Here is a 19,366-nt window from a genome sequence, read left to right on the forward strand (position 1 = left end):
AAACAAATACCACTACTACTAAAGACAGAATATACAGAGTACTGTAATGAATACCTACAGAATGGAAAGCCCTGTACTGAGTGCCTACAGTATGTATTCACAGTGCACTGCGCAAGGGGGAATTCATAAATACTGCTACTACTACTACTACTACTGGAGAAAAAACATGCATTAGTGGAAAGAACATGGGCTTGAAAGTCAGAGGTCGTGGGTTCTAATTCAAGCTCTGCCACTTATCAGCTGTGTGACTTTGGGCAAGTCACTTATCAGTTACCTCATCTATAAAATGGGGATTAAGACTGAGCCCCTCACAGGACAACCTCATTACCTTGTGTCTACCTCAGTGCTTAGAACAGTGCATGGCACACTAAGTGCTTAACAAATACTATTGAATATAAAACAGTTATGAGCTCCTAGGGTATGCAGAACACTGTACCAGATATGTGTGCTTTCACAGAGAACAAGTATGGTCCCTTCCCTTGAGGAGTTTACAGTCCAGTGGGGAAGAAAAGCAGAGATCAAATGACATATGTGCATGAGGAAAAGGAGCATGGGAATAAATAAGATAATAAAATACTTATTGGATAAAATCATCATTATTAATTATGATATTTGGTGCTTAATACGTATCAAGCACTGGGCTTAAAATTAGAGCAGATACAGGATAATCGAATTGGACACAATTCTTGTCCCAGAAGGGGCTCACAGTCTAAGAAGGAGGGAGAATAGGAAATTAATCCCGATATTACAAATGAGGAAACTGAGGCGCAGAGAAGTTAGGTCACTTGCCTAAGTCACATAGCAGACCTTTGGCACTGAAGTACATAGCTGTGCTGAGGAGGCTGAGGAGATGGCATGATTTGGGAGGTGAGCGGATTAGTCTTTGCTCCTCACGAGTCCTCCATATCTGTCTCAACTAATATCAGTCAACCATATTAATTTAGCACTTACTGTATGCAGAGCACTGTACTAAGCACTTGGGAGAGTACACTATAACAGAGTTGTTACACACATTTCCTGCCCACAATGAGCTACCCTGAGCTTCTTCCTCTCTCTCCCATTACCTTTCCAACACTGATGCTTTGCCTTGAAGGTTTCTTTGCCCACGTCTCACAACCCCTCCAAATGGCATTGTCAAGGAGAGATTGAAAGCCAGCAGAAGTCCATGGGTGTGGCCGTTTCTGGTTCATTCCATGGTCCACCCAGATCAGCAACAGACTATCTAGAGGCATAAAGAGATGGTTACAGATGTCAAACTTGTCCTTATCAATTCCCAGAGTGCTGTCTGTCAGAAATTATATAGAACAGTATACATTTGAATTAGAGGAGAGAGAGTAGAGAAATCAAAGTGAACTGGTGTGATCAGTAGCTACTGTGAAACACTGGGATGCAGAATTGCCTAAAGGAAAGTGCCCTGGACTTGGAGCCAGTTTGTTGCCACTAGCTTGCTGTGTGACCTTGGGCATGTCACTTAACTACTCTGTGCCTCTGTTTCCTCAGCCATAATATGGGGATAAAATACCTGTCCTCTCCCTTCTAGAGTCTGAGACTTGTGAGGGACAGGGATGTGACTGATCTGATCATCTATCAGCAATGGTATTTACTGAGCACTTATTACTTGAAGAGCACTGTACTAGGCACTTAGGAGAGTACAATACAACCGAGTTGGCCGACATGTTTCCTGCCCACAGTGAGCTTATTTTAACCATCATCTACCCCGGCAGTTGGCATAGAGAAGCAGGGTGGCTAGTGGCTAGAGCAGGGAGCTGGGAATCATAAGGACCTGAGTTTTAGTCTCGACTCTCCCACTTGTCTGCTGTATGACCTTGGGCAAGTCACTTCATTTCTCTGTGCCTCAATTACCTCATCTATAAAGTGGGAGTTAAGACTGTGAGATCCATCTGACCCAGGGACTGTGTCAAACCCAATTTGCCTGTATTCATTCATTCATTCATTCAATCTTATTTAAGGACCACTTACTATGTACAGAGCACTGTACTAAGCACTAGGGAAGTACAAATCAGCAACATATAGAGACGGTCCCTACCCAACAACAGGCTCACAGTCTAGATCTTGTATCGATCACAGTGTTTAGTACAGTGCCTGGCACATAGTAAGCACTCAACAAATACCACTATCATTATTATAGTATGTTTCCTGTCCTGAGTTTCTGAAGCCTGTGTCCATCAGGGCCAAAGGCAGTCAGTCCTCTAGAATCACCTTCCAACCTCAAATGCCTGAGCCAGTACTTTATTCTTCTGTTTCCCCTTTCTTCAGCAATAATGTCAGAATACTTTGAGTCAGCTTCTAGTTATTAGAGATGCTATCTTGAAGACGACCACCCAGTTAGACCAGCAAGACATAGAGTTATAGAAAAAAATAACATTTCTCACTCAGAGGCTAAATTCCATTCCAGAAGATCAGCAATGAGAGACATTCCTTCTCAAGAAGCTTTGGTAACCTGAGGGCAGGAGCTGAGAGAGTCTGTGAACAGTAAATCGCCTTGTGTACATAGAGTAGCCATAGATATGGCAGAGAAGACCCTAGCCCCTGGGATAGTATGAAACCTTGACTTTCTCTAATTGCCTAAAGAAATAGCCGTAAGTCAGTGATTCATAGAACAATAAGTAAAATGTCATGTAAGTCATCCAAGTCTTTGTGGAGGGCGCCCACAGAGAAGCCAAAGAAGGCCACCTGCAGAGGAGAAAAATTGTTGTCTTTCCTCACTCTCCACCCCCATTGTGGTTTCATGAATGAATGAGCTGTCCATTTTTACTCCTCTGTCCATCTTTCTTCTCTGTTGTGCAACAAAATGAGACATTTGGTTCAAAAACCACTTGTTTGTCACAGTTAACTAGCAGCATGCATCCCGAGCTAATACACTGCACTAAGCAGTTTGAGAAGTGTGATTCCCCCACTCCTGGTATAAGCAATGTCCTAATACTTCTCCACTTTCTAGCTCCAGCTGGTCTAAGTAGATAAATCAATCAATCAATCAGTAGTATTTACTGAGTGCTTACCATGTGCAAAGCACTTTCGTAAGCTCTCTACAGACATGATCCAAATTGGGTCTCCCTGATTTTCTCCCTTTTTTCATCCCTCCCTTAGCCCCACAGTATTTATGTACATATAAATGATTGATTGATTTAATATTAATGCCTGTCTGCCCCTCTAAAGTGTGAGTTCATTGTGGACAGGGAATGTGTTTACCAACTTTGTTGCATTGTACTCTCCCAAGTGCTTAGTACTGTGATCTGCAAACAGTAAGTACTCAATAAATATGACTGATTGAAAACTCGTTGTGGGCAGGGAATGTGTCTACCAAGTCTGTTATTTTGTACTCTTCCAAGCATTTAGTACAGTGCTTTACAGCTAGTAAGCACTCAATACAATTGATTGATTAATGATCCCTACCCTCAAGAAGTTCTCAGTCTAAAAGACAACTGTGTTTTTTTTCTTTTGGTTCTTGCTTCTCTTTGTTCTGTATTGCTTCTTGTCTATACATTTCCCTTGTATCTCATAAGTCGAATAGATTCTCACAACCCTTGCTATCACTCTGAGTATTAATACCCAACAATGGCTTGTGAAATGGGTGATGGCACAGCAGTGTCTGCTGCTGTTGAAATCCTAGAATTAGGCTATTCTATGGTTCTCATTTTTACCCATTATCCCTGCCAGCCACCTTATAATACAGGCTACTGGTATTTTATCACAGGAACCAGAAGAGAGAGAGTGGATGGCTTACTCCACATCAATCAATCCATGGTATTTATTGCATGGTATTTATGGTATTTGCTAAGTGCTTCTTATATGCCAGACACATAGAGCTGGGGTGGGTACAAGCAAATCCAGTTGGACACAGTCCTTGCCCTATGTAGAACAGTGCTTCACACGTAGTAAGTGCTTAACAAATACCATTATTATTATTATTGTTATTATTATTATTATGTGGGACTCACAATCTCAATCCCAATTTTACAGATGAGGTAACCAGGACAGAGAGAAGTGAAGTGACTTCCCAAGGCCACAGAGCAGACAAGTGGCAGAGTCGGAATTAGAACCCATGACCTTCTGACTCCCAGGTCCATGCTCTATCCACTAAACCATTTTGCTTACTATCTGCAGAGCGCTGTTCGAAGTGCTTGTGGAGAGTACAATATAGAGGACTTAGGCATGATGGTAAGACATTCCTTTCCCTTAACTGTTGGTGTGTGAGAAAACTCACTCCAAATGCTATATAAGTGGCATTACTCTATTTCCGTGACCACAGCTTGGAAGCATTCAAGAGATTCTCTCTCAACAGCATTTGCATTCATGGACACAGTATCACTGTCAGCAGCACTGCCTTTGAGCCAAAGGACACCTTAACTTATGTGTTAAGTACTATACTAAACACTGGACATGGGTTCATTTGTGGTTCCTGCCCATAAGGTTCTCATTATTTTTAAGAGAAGAGTGAAAGAACACACACACACACAAAAAGAAAATGGACTAAAATAAAGATTGGCCCAAGGGAAGTGGGTGGCCTAGTGGAAATTCATTCATTCATTCAACTCAATCATTTACTGATATTTATTACTCTATTTATTTATTTATTTATTTATTTTACTTGTACATTTCTATCCTATTTATTTTATTTTGTTGGTATGTTTGGTTCTGTTCTCTGTCTCCCCCTTTTAGACTGTGAGCCCACTGTTGGGTAGGGACTGTCTCTATGTGTTGCCAATTTGTACTTCCCAAGCGCTTAGTACAGTGCTCTGCACATAGTAAGCGCTCAATAAATACGATTGATTGATTACTGAGTGATTCATTCAGTAAATGATTGAGTTCACTCAACCGTGTTCACTTCAAGTTTATCCTTTCCTGCCTTAACTCAGCCCTCTCCTCTGCAAGACAAACCTATTTCTCCTCCCTTATTGACACTCATGCCCATCATCCCTGTCAGCTCTTCCGTACATTCAACTCCCTTCTCAGGCCCCCATTCCTCCCCCTCCTCCTTCCCTCACCCCCAACGATCTGACCTCCTACTTCATTAACAAAATTAAATCCATCAGGTCCGACCTCCCCAAAGTCACTCCCCCACCTTCTCCAACCCCCCGGCTCTCAACACTCTCTGCTACTCTCCCATCCTTCCCAGCAATATCCTCAGAGGAGCTCTCCTCCCTCCTCTCAAGTGCTACTTCGGCCACCTGTGCTTCTGATAAATACGATTGATGATTCCCTCTCATCTCATGAAATCTCTCGCTCCGTCCCTTCTCCCCTCCTTAACTTCCATCTTCAACCGCTCACTCTCCACTGGTTCCTTCCCCTCTGCCTTCAAACATGCCCATGTCTCTCCCATCCTAAAAAAACCCTCTCTTGACCCCACCTCACCTTCTAGTTATCGCCCCATCTCCCTCCTATCATTCCTTTCCAAAATCCTTGAACAAGTTGTCTACACGCGCTGCCTCGAGTTCCTCAACACCAACTCTCTCCTTGACCCCCTCCAGTCTGGCTTCCGTCCCCTACATTCCATGGAAACTGCCCTCTCAAAGGTCACCAATGACCTCCTGCTTGCCAAATCCAATGGCTCATATTCTGTCCTAATCCTCCTCGACCTCTCAGCTGCCTTTGACACTGTGGACCACCCCCTTCTCCTCAACACGCTATCTGACCTTGGCTTCACAGACTCCGTCCTCTCCTGGTTCTCCTCTTATCTCTCCGGTCGTTCATTCTCAGTATCTTTTGCAGGCTCCTCCTCCCCCTCCCATCCCCTTACTGTGGGGGTTCCCCAAGGTTCAGTTCTCGGTCCCTTTCCGTTCTCAGTCTACACTCACTCCGTTAGTGACCTCATTTGCTCCCACGGATTCAACTATCATCTCTACGCTGATGACACCCAAATCTACATCTCTGCCCCTGCTCTCTCCCCCTCCCTCCAGGCTCGCTTCTTCTTCTGCCTTCAGGACATCTCCATCTGGATGTCTGCCTGCCACCTAAAACTCAACATGTCCAAGACTGAACTCCTTGTCTTCCCTCCCAAACCCTGCCCTCTCCCTGACTTTCCCATCTCTGTTGACGGCACTACCATCCTTCCCGTCTCACAAACCCGCGATCTTGGTGTCATCCTCGACTCCACTCTCTCATTCACCCCTCACATCCAAGCCGTCACCAAAACCTGCCGGTCTCAGCTCCACAACATTGCCAAGATCCGCCCTTTCCTCTCCATCCAAACTGCTACCCTGCTCATTCAAGCTCTCATCCTATCCCGTCTGGACTACTGCATCAGCCTCCTCTCTGATCTCCCATCCTCATGTCTCTCCCAACTTCAATCCATACTTCATGCCACTGCCCGGATTGTCTTTGTCCAGAAACGCTCTGGGCATGTTACTCCCCTCCTCAAAAATCTCCAGTGGCTATCAATCAATCTGCACATCAGGCAGAGACTCCTCACCCTCGGCTTCAAGGCTCTCCATCACCTGGCCCCCTCCTACCTTACCTCCCCTCTCTTCTTCTACAGCCCAGCCCGCACCCTCTGGTCCTCTGCCGCTAATCTCCTCACCGTGCCTTGTTCTCACCTGTCCCGCCAATGACTCCTGGCCCACGTCATCCCCCTCTCTTCCTCCCTTCAAGGCCTTACTGAGACCTCACCTTCTCCAGGAGGCCTTCCCAGACTGAACCCCCTCCTTCCTCTCCCCTTCGTCCCCCTCTCCATCCCCCCCTTACCTCCTTCCCTTCCCCACTGCACCTGTATATATGTTTGTATGTATTTATTACTCTATTTATTTTACTTGTGCATATCTATTCTATTTATTTTATTTTGTTAATATGTTTGGTTTTGTTCTCTGTCTCCCCCTTCTAGACTGTGAGCCCACTGTTGGGTAGGGACTGTCTCTATATGTTGCCAACTTGTACTTCCCAAGCACTTAGTACAGTGCTCTGCACACAGTAAGCACTCAATAAATATGATTGATTGATTGATTACTGAGCGCTTAATGTGTGCAGAGTGCTGCACTAAGTGCTTGGGAGAGTACAAAATAACAATAAACACATTTCCTGCCCACAATCAGCTTATAGTATAGAGAAAGAGCACAAGCTTAGGAGTCAGAGGATTTGTTTTCTATCCCACCACTGCCACTTATCTGCAAGCCACTTAGCTTCTCTGTGCCTCAGTTACCTCATCTGCAAAATGGGGATTAAATCCTTCTCCCTCCTACTTAGACTGTGATCCCTATGTGAAGAAAGGGACTTTGTCCAACCTAATGATCTTGTATCTATCCCAGCATGTAGAGAAGCAGCGTGGCTCAGTGGAAAGAGCCCGGGCTTTGGAATCAGAGGTCATGGGTTCTAATCCCAGCTCTGCCACTCGTCAGCTGGGTGACTTTGGGCAAGTCACTTCACTGGGCCTCAGTTCCCTCATCTGTAAAATGGGGATGAAGACTGTGATCCCCACGTGGGACAACCTTGATTACCTTGTAACCCCCCAGTGCTTAGAACGGTGCTTGGCACTTAGTAAGCACTTAACAAATACCAACATTCTTCTTCTTATTATTATTATGTAGTACAGTACTTGGCAAAGTAAGCAGTTGACAAGTATCATTAAAACAAAAAGGAAAAAGAATAAAATATTTCCGTATTGGTAAATGTTGATCTTACTCTCTTCTGCTCCTCATGATTCAAATTGGCGTCAACTGCTTTAACTCTCCAAGTACTCTACTCAGGAAGATGATAGTTTCTACCTGCACTCTGCTCCTGCAGGGTTGGGGTGGGGTTAAGGGGAGAACAGTTTTGGCTTCTGCGACCTCTACCAGGAGGGTAGAGGCGATCCCACCCTCAGGCAGCCCCCACAGCTCCCGGATCTCTCTGTGAGGTCATTCAGTAACGTTATAGCCTATCTCACAAGAAAGTACACATGTGTTGAGTAACTTGCACAAGCCAAGCAGCAAACGATCATCCAAGGAGGAATTAGAAATCTCAGTCCACAAGATTCATTTATTAGCCAGAGAACCAGGTTTCCACAGAGCTCATCATTCCCCTCTCACCGGCCCTCACACACAACGGTATAACCTCAGATGGTGGAGGGGAAATCACATTTTATAAAAGTAAGCATTAGGAACAGATCTGGATTCATCCAGTGATCCAGAAAAGCATTTGTTTCCCACTGGGGTATCCAGTCAGGCCTGTACAAGGCCAATAAGTCACCCATTTGCCTTCATGGCCAAGGCCCCAAAGGGACTTCTATTTGGCAAGTTGAGTAAATGACCCTATAATTGTGTTTTTGGATGGTCCATTAGCAGTTGTGGACAGCCCAAAACACCTCTCCCTAAGGGTGCTAAACCCATCCAGATTGTGTAGGGAGAAGGTAAGGAGGGGAAATGGTTAGGACAGGAAAAATTCACTTTCAGACCTCTTGGATTAACATTAATGTTATTTCTTTATGAAGCTCTAGCCCTCAGCATAGCTGTTATGCAACAGTAACTGTGAATAATTCTTGAATAATCCCACTTGTCTCTACTGCCAAAGTCCCTGCTGTTGGACTGGTGGAAAGAGCATGACAGGAATCAGGAGAACTAGTTTCTAGTCCCAGCTCTGCAAGTAGAGGAATGCCTACCCACTGGTGGTTATGGTGATGATGGTATTTCATTCATTCAATCATATTTATTGAATTCTTACTGTGTGCAGAGCACTGTACTAAGCGCTTGGAAAGTGCAATCCGGCAACAGAGACAATCCCTACCCAACAACGAGCTCACAGTCTAGAAAGGGGGAGACAGACAACAAAACAAAACAAATAGGCAGGCATCAATAGCACCAATATAAATAAATAAAATTATAAGTACACATCATTAATAAAATAAATAGAATAATAAATATGTACATATTTACATAAGTGCTGTGGGGTGGCAAGGGGGATAGAGCAGAGAGAGGGAGTCGGGGCAATGGGGAGGGGAGGAAGGGCAGAGGAAAAAGGGGGCTTAATCTGGGAAGGCCTCCTCGAGTAGGTGAGCTTTCAGTAGGGTTTTGAAGCGGGGGGGAAGTGTGCTAGTTTGGTGGATGTGAGGAGGGGGGGCATTCCAGGCCAGAGGTAGGACATAGACCAAGGGTCGACGGTGGGGCAGGCAAGAACGAGGCACAGTGAGGAGGTAAGCACTAGAGGAGCAGACTGTGCAGGCTGGGCTGTAGAAGAAGAGAAGGGAGGTGAGATAGGAGGGCACAAGGTGATGGAGAGCTTTGAAGCCAATAGTGAGGAGTTTTTGCTTTGGTATTTGTTAAGTGCTTATTACATGTCAAGCACTGTTCAAAGTGCTGAGGTAGATATAAGCTAGTCAGGTTGGACACAGTCCCTGTCCCACATGGAGTTTACAGTCTTAATCCCCTCTCAGGTGGAGTAACTGAGGCACAGAGAAAGGACGTGACTTGCCCAAGATCACACAGTAGGCAAGTGGCAGAGCTGGGATTAGAACTCAGGTCCTATGCCAGAGCCCATGTTCTGTCCACTAAGCCATGCTGCTTCCTGAAGAACTAACTAGGCCATTCCATGAGGTGAACACCAAGCTGCTTCCTGAAGAACTAACTAGGCCATTCGGAAGGTAGACAAGACCAACAGGATTCTTGAACAAATTGTCTGGCAACCATAGATGGCGAAGGTTGCAGTGGTTACCAAGGCAACTGTCTGTGATTCAAAGAGCTATGATGCAACCTGTAGGTATGCTGGGCTCAGTTTGATTATCAGTGGGTCCTATATGTAAAAAAACTTGCTCTTTGCTCATACTGCACTCCTCCACTCTTGTTCATTCATTGCACTCCATTAATTCTCTATTATTTTCCCTCTGCATAATCATGATCATCAATGGTATTTATTGAGCACTTACTATTGTGCAGAGCACTGTATTGTTTGGGAGAGTGCAATACAACAGAGTTGATAGACACATTCTTTGCCCACAGTGAGCTCATAGTCTATTTCATTGTTTCCCCTTGTAGACTGTAAGCTCCTTGTGGGCAAGACGCTCATCTACCAAATCTAGTGTACTGTGTGCAGAGCAGTTCAATCTTGGATTTATTGATTGATTGAAGATCCAGGGGTAACAATACTGGCAGAGACAAGACCTTATTGCAAACTACAATAGTATGATTGATTCTTTTGTGCAGGTTCTCAGTTCTGAAATTTCAAGACCGACATGCAGCCATCATCTTTGACAAGGAATTTTATCCTACTGTGGAAGTGTTTCCCATTACAATGGCTGGGAAATAATCCAATAGCTCTGCATGTAGTTGTAGCCTTCCAGACTTCTTGGGAAAGAAGGGTTGAACTCATTTCCAAATTACTTAGGTCCCTCTGCATTATTTCTCCAGTCAAGACCCAGCCTCAGTGCCTATGGAAGCTACTGGGCCAAGCACTGTGGCCTACTGGAAAGAGTACAAAAGTTAGAGGGCCTGGGTTCTAATCCCAGCCCTGCCACTTGTCTGCTCTGTGACCTCGAACATGCCACTTGATTCTTCTTTACTTCCATTTCCTCATGTCAAATGGGGATACAAAACCTGTTCTCCCTCCTCAGATTGTAAACCCTATGTGGAAGAGGGACTACATCCAAACCTGATTATCATCCATCTACTGCAGCACTTAATACAATGTTTGGCATATAGTAATCGCTTAACAAATATAATAATATTCATGATAATAATAATACTTACCATTAGAAGTATTACAAAACTTCTCCACCCTGCATCTCTCTCAACCCAGAATCCAGGACCCCTGGAAACCTTGGACACTAGCTAATTGATATCAGGGATGCTAATTAGTCACTTGTGTTTAAAATGAGTTTCTTTCTCCTGAATTAGAAGCACCAACAAACCATTCACCTTTCATCATCTTTTCCCTGCTGTGTAGAAAACAACAATACTATTGATAATGGCATTTGTTAAGCATTTAATATGTGTCAAGCACTGTTTTAAGTGCTGGGGTAGATATAAGCTAATGAAGTTGGGTCACAGTCCCTTTCCCACATGGGGCACAGTCTTCATCACCATTTACAGATGAGGTAACTGAGGCATAGAGAGGTTAAGTGACTTGCCGAAGGTCACACAGCAGACAAGTGGCAGAGCTGGGATTAGAACCTAAGTTGTTCTGACTCCTGGACTCATGCTTTATTCACTAATAATAATGTTGGTATTTGTTAAGTGCTTACTGTGTGCCAAGCACTGTTCTGAGCACTGGGGTAGATATAAGGTAATCAGGCTGCCCTACATGGGCTCACAGTCTTCATCCCATTTTTACAGTTGAGGTAACTGAGGTCCAAGGTCATACAGCTGCTAGGCCATGCTCCTTCAGAAAACTGAATACCTTTTCAAAGAGAGACTATGGGAGATTCATCCAGTGATTTTCAACTACTGAGAAAACATTTTTATGAACATTAATAATAAAACTGACTGACTTTCAACTGTTCCACTGACAGAGTAACAGTATTTTGAGGAGGGAGGAACTGGCAGTTGTTCACAGGGGAGCAGCCTGCTGTGTTCAAGGCATATGCCACAGGCAGGGACTGACCCTTTAAGTGAGGAGGTAGTAGTGGGTGATAATCACACCCCAAGGATTCCCTGCCCCTCTGTTCCACTGTGCAGCACCTCACATTCATGAACATTAGGAAATTTACAAGCAACAACCAGAGGTATTACTGAGCATTTACTGTGTGCTGAGCACTGTGCTAAGCACTTAGGAGAGGACACTACATCAGAGTTGGTAGGCATGTTCCCTTCCCTCAAGGAGCATATGGTCTAGAGAACAAGACCAGTGTTTGTCCCCTCTAGACTATAATCTTGATGTGGCCTGGAATGTGTCTGTTTATTGTTATATTGTACTCTCTCAACTGCTTAGTACAGCACTCTGCACTCATTAAGTGCTCAATAAATACGATTGAATGAATGAATAAGTGAATATTAGAGTCTTTTTTATAGATAGTTGTCACCCCTAGGTAAATCAAAATAATCACTGGGGCAGCAAACATTTACATCTAAACCCAGAATTTGTAGCCAGCCCCACATTTACCAATGCCTTACCTCTGTACTTCTCTTGTTCCTAGACAAAGGCTGCAGTTCTGAGGAAAACTGACCCCTTGTGGAGAACCCATTTGGATCATTTATGACCCAAAATGCGAGTTTTGGCAGCCTAAGTGATGAAATCTCCAGGTGAATTGTAAAATCTCCATTCCACTTTCTACTATGTAGACTAGTCTAGTCAATTAATCAGTAGTATTTAATCAACACCAGTAAAACACTATACTATGTTCTTGAGAGAGTACAATGGAGGTAAGAAATGATCTTTGCCTTCAAGGAGTTTACAATCTAATATAGAAGGAACTATCAATCAACTGGACTTATTGACCACTTATGTGTGGAGCATTTTGTACTAGGGCTTAGGAGAGTACAATAGAATAGGTAGACAAGATCTCTGCCCTCAAGGAGCTTACAATCTACAATCTCAAACAACAGAAACAAGATTCTAATCTTCAATTTATATTCTCAAAATACATACACTAACACAGGCTACTGAGGAGAACAAAACCCAAAAGGTCATACAAAGGAGAGGTTGAACATAGTCAATTTCCCTCAGCAGGCTGCCTGATTGTTTTGAGGCTGAGGATACTGGCTAATTTTCATTAGCCATTAAGCTACATTAAATGCAGACCTCAGGACTACCAGATCCAGAGCCTTTTTTTTAAAAAAAAAAAACACAACAAAAAACAGGGTACTGTGACACTTTCTTTCCTTTTGAACAGAGAGAAAAATGGGAAATCTATTCAGTCAAGGGACTTGGGGAAAGTCACTTCTTCACTCCCCAACTGAAAACTAATGAAGAATCATAGCTCTTTCACATGTGCTTTTGGCCAGTGGCCACAGGCTGAAAATGCTGAAGAGTAATAATAGTATAGTAGCAGTAGCATCAGCAGCAGTAGTAGTAGTAATAGGAGAATGAAGAGGAGGAGGAGGGGAGGGCAAGGAGGGAGGAGGAGGAGGAATTGTATTTATTGAGAGTCCACTGGTTTCAATGAACTGTATTAAGTGCTTTGAAAGAACAGCAGCATGAGACAAGTTCCCTATCCCTATTCTAATAGGGGAGATAGACAAAAAAAAAAAAAACTACAAATAGGCTAACTGGAATAAACAATTACTTTACAATTGATTATACAGTAGTACAGGCATGCTGAGGATATGTAAATAAGTGCCAGAAGTGGTTGATCAGCTGACGTGACAGGGTGCTGGGAGTTAAATGGGGAAGGCTTGCAGGAAGTAGACACTAGAAGATTCTTTAGGGAGAGCTAGGCTTCTTGGGATAATTGGTCCTGTCCCATCTGCGGCTATTCATTTATCATTTTTTTTTAATGGTATTTGTTAAGCACCTGCTATGTTCCAGGAACTACACTAAATGCTGAGGTAGATACAAGCTAATCAGTTTGGAAACAATCTATATTCTACATTCGACTCACCATCTTAATCTCCATTTTACAGCTGAGGTAACAGGCACAGAGCAGTTTAGTGACTTGCTCAAGGTCACACAGCAGACCATTGGTGGCGGTGGGACCAGAACCCAGGTCCTCCAACTCCCAAGCCCTAGGTCTTCCCACTAGGCCATGCTATTTCCTACTCTTGATTCAGGTCCAGAACAACCCTAAAGTACATGACTGCTCTTTATCACTGCATGGCATCCTCCCAGAATGGACTTAAATGCTCAGAAAACAAGTCTCTCATCATTGTCTGATCCACATATACTAAGTCACTGCTAAATGAAGAAAACAGTACTTTAGTTTTACTCCTTCTTTCACCCAACACCTTCACTGATTGCCCTTCTATCTCTCCTGCCTCCTATTTCTCTTTTACCCTAAACTCTTTAGCCAATAGTCCTATGGCAAGGGCCTGTAAACATATGTTACTTATCACAGAAACTTTATTGGCTGACATATGCTGTGAATTAGTGGAGCTGCCGTACAATTAAGTTTGACCTTCCCTGTATTCTGCATTTCATGTTCTGTGATTATACCATCCATCTTCCAGATGTTTGCAGGTCTTAAAACAGAAAGGCAAACTTTTATTGGAAGTCATTGCAAGACAACTTATTGGAATGCAAATATACATCTGCTAAAAGAGGCTTGTGTTTCTACACAGGGCTGCTAAATTACATAAATAGTATCATCTATTCAACAGAAGTTACTAAAGTGTTTTCCATTTTTCTTTTTCTAGGATTTCCATAGTTAAAAGAGCAGAAAAAAAATATATTTTCATTCTTCCATTGGTCAAAATGGATAAAGCTATTATAACCATGGCATGGGCTTGGGAGTCAGAAGGTCCTGGATTCTAATTCTGACTCCACCACTTGTCTGCTGGATGAACTTGGCCAAGTCACTTCACTTCTCTGGGCCTCAGTTACCTAATCTGTAAAATGAGAATGGAGATTTTGAGCTCCATATGGGACAGAGACTGTGTCTAACCTTATTTGCTGGTATCCACCCCAGTGTTTAATACAGTATCTGGTACACAGTAAGCACTTAAACACCACAATTATTACTATTATCATTATTATTATTACCAGAAAATCCTGCCACTGCTGAGTAGCTTCTTGCTGGGCTCCTTGATGAGGTGAAAATGCCAGGTTCCCAGCAAGAAGTGGAGCATCAGAAGCTGAAGTGGGTGAGAAGAGTAATTGCTCTTCCTGACCTCCCCACCACAGACTCCCTGGACTCCCAAAGCAAGGAAAAGCTCCACAGTCCTGGTGGCATCAACTCCAGATTAGGCAGCAGCAGGACACGTTAAAGAAGCAGTGTGGCCTAGTGGAAAGAGCCTGGGTCTGGGAGTCAGAAGACCTTGGTTGTAATCTTGGGTCTGTCACTGGCCCGTTACGTGACTTTGGGCAATTCAATTAACATCTCCATGCCTCAGTTTCCTCATCTGTAAAACAGGGATTTAATACCATAGATTGTGAATTCCATTAGGAAGTCCATGAGGGACTGTGTCCAACCTACTTATCCTGTATCTATCCAGCACTTTGTAACCAATCAGTGGTATTTATTGAGCACTTACTGTGTCCAGAGCACTGTACTAAGTGCTTAACAAATCATTATCATTGCTGACTGTCATCATCATCATCTGCTTCTGCTGCAGTTCAGCTGCTCCCTTGGTTCTAGCTGCAGGGTACATTTCTATGTGCATGAGGGAAATGTAAGAGGGAGGTGATAGAGTAGAATTAGGAGGCAGTACTTAATGAGAGGACAGCAGGTACATTACCTCAGAAAAGATTCACAGTCCCTGGAATATAGTTAACTGATCTTTGTTCCATCACTTGAGGAACACTATGGTCAGACCAATGAAGAATAGTAAATTACTTGACCTGAGGGAATACAAGTAGAGATCTACAAGCAGGGAAGGAGTTGGGCTGTTCTGTTGCCTTCACGGAAGTCAGCATGGGGAAGCAGTCTGGCTTTGTGGAAAGAACACGGGCTTTAATCCTGCTCCTCTGCTTGTCTGCTGTGTGATCTTGAGCAAGCCATTTAATCCTTGGTGTCTCAGTTTAACTCATCTGTAAAGTGGAGGTTACGACTGTGAGCCCCACGTGGGACAACCTGATTACCTTGTATTTTCATCAGTGCCTAGAACAGTGCTTGGCACATAGCAGGGGTTTAACAAATACCACAATTATAATTATTATTATTATTCATACAGCTCTTCCTCAATAGAGACAATATTGAGGAATTCCACAGGATTTCAAGAGTGCCAACATTATGATTATCTCCAAGAAGAAATCTACATCTCTGCCCCTGCTCTCTCTCCCTCCCTCCAGGCTCGCATCTCCTCCTGCCTTCAGGACATCTCCATCTGGATGGCTGCCCGCCATCTAAAACTCAACATGTCCAAGACTGAACTCCTTATCTTCCCACCCAAACCCTGCCCTCTCCCTGACTTTCCCATCACTGTTGATGGCACTTCCATCCTTCCCATCTCACAAGCCTGCAAGCTTGGTGTCATCCTCGACTCCGCTCTCTCGTTCACCCCTCACATCCAATCCGTCACCAAAACCTGCCGTTCTCACCTCCGCAACATTGCCAAGATCCGCCCTTTCCTCTCCATCCAAACTGCTACCCTACTCGTTCAATCGCTCATCCTATCCCGACTGGATTACTGCATCAGCCTCCTCTCTGATCTCCCATCCTCCTGTCTCTCCCCACTTCAATCCATACTTTGCATCCCTGCCCGGATCGTCTTTGTGCAGAAATGCTCTGGGCGTGTTACTCCCCTCCTCAAAAATCTCCAGTGACTGCCAATCAACCTATGCATCAGGCAAAAACTCCTCACCCTCGGCTTCAAGGCTCTCCATCACCTGGCCCCCTCCTACCTCACCTCCCTTCTCTCCTTCTACAGCCCAGCCCGCACCCTCTGCTCCTCTGCCACTAATCTCCTCACTGTGCCTCGTTCTCGCCTTTCCCGCCGTCGACCCCCAGCCCACGTCATCCCCCTGGCCTGGAATGCCCTCCCTCCGCACATCCGCCAAGCTAGCTCTCTTCCTCCCTTCAAAGCCCTACTGAGAGCTCACCTCCTCCAGGAGGCCTTCCCAGACTGAGCCCCCTCCTTCCTCTCCCCATCCTCCCCCTCCCCATCACCCCACCTTACCTCCTTCCCCTCCCCACAGCACCTGTATATATGTATGTTTGTATGTATTTATTACTCTATTTATTTATTTATTTTATTTGTACATATTTATTCTATTTATTTTATTTTGTTAATATGTTTTGTTTTGTTGTCTGTCTCCCCCTTCTAGACTGTGAGCCCGCTGTTGGGTAGGGACCGTCTCTATGTTGCCAACTTGTACTTCCCAAGTGCTTAGTACAGTGCTCTGCACACAGTAAGCACTCAATAAATACAATTGAATGAATGAAGAAAGAAGAGATAGCTGACTGGAAATCATTGTGTGATCTCTCAACTCTCCCTGTTGGCAAGATTTTAGCCAGGGTCCTTTTAGACCAGATAATAATAATAATGTTAATAATAATAGTGACTATTATAATTGTTGTGGTATCTGTTAAGTGCTTAGTCAATCAATCATATTTATTTAGCCCTTTCTGTGTGCAGAGCACACTTGGGAGAATACTGTAGAACAGAGTTGGTAGACATGTTCCACGCCTACAAGGAGTTGATAAGTCTAGAGCGAATTGGACACAGTCACTGAAGACTTAGTCAATCAATAGTATTTATTGAGCACCTATTTAGTACAGAGCATTGTACTAAGTGCTTGGGAGAGTACAATAAAATAACAGGCTTACAGTCTAGTGGGAGAGAGAGGCATTAATATGAATACATATTTTATGGATATGTACATAAGTGCTGTGGGGCTGGGAGCAGGAATGATTAAAGGGAGAAAATCAGGGCTACACAGAAGGAAGTAGAAGAAAAGGAAAAGAAGACTTAGCCTGGGTAGCCCTCTTGGAGGAGATGTGGCTTTAATATGGCTTTGAAGGTGGGAAGAGTAATTGTCTGTTGAATATGTAAAGCAAGAGAATACCAGCCAGAGACAGGATGTAGGCGAGAGGTCGACAGTGAGATAGATGAGACTGAGGCACAGTGAGTAGGTGGACATTAAAGGAGCAAAGTGTGTAGGCTGGGTTGTAGTAGAAGAACACTGTTAACCATGCCCTTCGAGAATTCAAACTACATTGGAATACAGCAGATATATGATCTTTGTTCCCCTCTCTATTGGAATAAAAAAATGACATCGGCAACTCGGTATGGTGTTTAAAGACCTTATAGCATTTAGAGCAACAAGTAAACCTAGATTTTGCAAACTGCCGGAAGAGCCTGGCCACCACGAGAAGTTATTCAAGCTACTAAGAATGCTCGTGGAACTAGGGGCTGCTTTGCAGATAAATTTCCTGCCGGAGATATTTAATTAAATTGACTGTTGCAGTAGCATGTCCCCTGATGCAGTGGCAGGCTATTGGATCTGCTGGAGGGAGCTTGGCTTTCTCCAGGCAGAAGTTTGAAAATAGAAAGAGTTTTGTTTAAAACTGTTTAGTCAATGATAACATCAGCAGAAATGAAGATTCTTTTTGCTGACTGAGATTTGACACTCTATCCCAGTTGTAGTCGAGGGCCCTTTGAATGTCACAAGAAAAAAAAAGTTTGCCTGTGATTCTTTTAAAGTTATAAGGCAAAAAGCCAAATATTATGGAAATCCATTGTAACTGTTTGGAAGAACCATGAATGCTGAGTGCAAGGAGTTCTAATACTACATCCAGAATTTCATTGATTTCCCTCAACAATATGATTACTACTTGAATTACCAATTTCTGTGAAAAAATTTTTTATGACATTTGTTAAGTGCTTACTATGTGTCAAACTCTTTTCTAAGCACTGGGGTAGTTGCAAGTAAATTAGGTTAGACACAGTCTCTGTCCCACATAGGGCTCACAAACTAAGTAGAGAACTGAGGTATGAAGAAGTTAAGTGACTTGCCCAAGATCACAAAGCAAATATTTGACAGAGCAGGATTTAGAACCCAGGTCCTTTGACTCCCAGGCCCATGCTCTTTCCATTAGGCATGCTGCTTCCCGCTTCTGAGAATATAATCTCATGGTTTCAGATGGTTCACTTGGACTGGGTGAATAGTGCATTTTCAAGCCTCTGGGCTTGACCTGTCATAATGGCACCAGATGGACCTCAGTACATGCAAGTTTTAGTTTAGAGGAAGAAGTCAAGAACATATAGCAGCAGGCACAAGAAAGCATTTGGCTCCATTTTAAGCACATGAGGATGAGGAACTGCACCTCAAGAGACTTAGTAACACAACATGGCTGTGAACCTTCTAGGCAGTCACATTCTTCAATCAATCAGTCTTATTTGAGTGCTTACTGTGTGCAGAGTACTGTACTAAGCACTTGGGAAAATATAACAGAGTTGGTAGACATTCCCTGACCACAATGAGCTTACAGTCTAGAGGGACAGACAGACATTAAATTATAGCTATGTATACATAAGCTCTGTGGGCTGAAAGGAGAGTGAGTAGGAACTATTTCTAACCTTCCTAACAGTAGGAAGCAGTGTGGCTCAGTGGAAAGAGCACGGGCTTGGGAGTCAGAAGTCGTGGGTTCCAATCCCGGCTACACCACTTGTCAGCTGTGTGACTTTGGGCAAGTCACTTAACTTCTCTGTGTCTCAGTTACCACATCTGTAACATGGGGATTAAAACTGTGAGTCCCACGTGGGACAACCTGATCACTTTGTATCCTCCCCAGTGCTTAGAACAGTGCTTTGCACATAGTAAGCACTTAAAAAATGCCATTATTATTATTATAACTGCCTGCATGGGCTATCTGACTAAAGGAAATTCTTCTGTCTTCATCTAATATTCCCCA

The sequence above is a fragment of the Tachyglossus aculeatus genome, chromosome 7 (assembly GCF_015852505.1).
Source record: "Tachyglossus aculeatus isolate mTacAcu1 chromosome 7, mTacAcu1.pri, whole genome shotgun sequence".
Classification (NCBI taxonomy): domain Eukaryota; kingdom Metazoa; phylum Chordata; class Mammalia; order Monotremata; family Tachyglossidae; genus Tachyglossus; species Tachyglossus aculeatus.